We start from the raw sequence: 2,027 nt of genomic DNA, 5'->3' as shown, positions 1-2,027 counted from the left end.
TTTTAAAGTGCCGGCTTTTCTTTTGTCCCAGGGGAGCTGACTGTGGGGACCCACTTGCAGTCTCCATCTTGGATTTTGCTTTTCTGTTTCTCGAATATCCAGTACACCATGTGATGTGTGTCTGTGCTCCTGGTGCAGATTACTAGGGCTGGTTATTTAGCAGTCCTGTGCTTCCACTCCCTCCCCACTCTGATTCTTTCCCCCCTGCTGGTGACATGGGGTGGGGGGAGTGCTCGGGTCCCGCCAGATCATGGCTTTGTATCTTACCCTTTTCATGAGATGCTGTTCTTGCAGATGTAGATGTAGCCTGGCTGTTGTACTGTATCTTCTGGTCTCTCTTTTAGGAATAGTTGTATTTGCTGTATTTTCAAAAATGTATGTGGTCTTGGAAGATTTCCGCTGCCCTACTCATGCTGCCACCTTGAGTGCCTCAGTCCTAGTATTTTTAAGGTAAAACTATAACCAGATAAGCACTAAAACAAATAATAAGATATTTCCACCTTATCAAATCTATAAAGGATGAAAAGAAAATTTTAATACATGACCTCAGCATTCTTCCATTTAAATATATATAATAGAGTGACTAGATTCCCCCCAACTGTAGTACTATTATAACGGGAGGTAGTTGGAAGGGATATTAAAAAGGTCAGACAACTTAGAAATCCAGTTTTGGTGAAGTCTTCATGTTATGATCACAAGACTACTTGTGCCTCAGAGTACTCAGCATATCTTTATTCTCACTAACACATACTGAATTTGTGTTTCCTAGTTACTAGCCTTCCTGGTTTATCAGGACCATCCAAGTTAAGTTGTATTTGGTCATGTGTATGCATCCTCCACCTAACAGATCACCTGGCACAGAGGTTTTTCCTTCAGACCTGTCTGTTCTGCTTCTTTTGATTTCATTTAAGGAACAGCCAAATGAGAGAGATTTAGCTATGTTCTTGCTACAGTGGTCAAATACCTTGCCAGGCTGCCGGGAAACGGAACTCTCTCAATAATAAATAAGGGTGACAGGCCGAAATCCACATGTAGTAACTAGAGTTCATTAACCTCTTGCCTCACTTAGAACAGGAGCCTCTCAGAACTGGAAAGCAGCCAGTTATACTAGGGAGGCCTTCACGTCCCACCAACACTCTAAATATGGATCTGTATTTGCTTACATCCCCACTTTCCTTTTACCTTTCAAGTTCAGGCTCAAACTGCCTTGTACCTCGGCCACCTCAAGAGTCTGTTGCCTAGGTATGCCTTACATTCTGTCTTTCCCACTCATATTTGTCCCACATATGCATTCCAGAATGCTCTTATCATGTCTTCCTCATTAAAAACCTTCCACGGTTCCACTGGTACCAAATAAAACCCTAACTTTGGCTTTATAACTCTATCCAGATTCAATTCAACATTTCCTTTCTGTTCCATGCCAACCAACCCAAAGCACAAGTAAAGAAAAGCATAAAGGGCTCCCACAAAAATCCTGCACTTTTCTTGCTCCTGGTCCTTTCCTGACTGAAACTGATTTTCTTGGCTCTCTTTAAAATTATGTATTTTCATAAAAGCTTAATTTGAATTCCTCCCTTCTCCATGAACCCCATCCTACTTTATCACTTTTGCCAGATCACCCTCTTCTGTAAACCTATCATTACCTTGCTCTACAGCTGTTAATTCAGGTCCCTGGAGGCAGAAACAGGATTTAAACCTTGTAGGATGCCCATCCCCACCCCCTGCAGTGTCCAGCACAGGTCCTTACAGACTGTGCAATCAAAGAGGACAGTATTTATCATAACTAAAGATGCATATTTTGGTCTCTCTAAACACTGACTTACACTTAACAAAATATCCTGGATATTTTTTTCTATACAGATGAGGGGATGGGTTAATGTAATGGTCATTTATAACAGAGTTCTCCAAAAGGTTTCCATCTTTGAGTATTACCTTAAACCTTCTTTCATAACTCATAAACAATGCTTCATTTGTAGAGCTATTGGTAATTTAAGGGCCTATTTTTTAAAAGCCAATTTGGTCAAGGA

The sequence above is a fragment of the Manis pentadactyla genome, chromosome 13, assembly GCF_030020395.1.
Source record: "Manis pentadactyla isolate mManPen7 chromosome 13, mManPen7.hap1, whole genome shotgun sequence".
In the NCBI taxonomy this organism is placed as follows: domain Eukaryota; kingdom Metazoa; phylum Chordata; class Mammalia; order Pholidota; family Manidae; genus Manis; species Manis pentadactyla.
Note: the sequence above shows the minus strand (reverse complement) of the source record.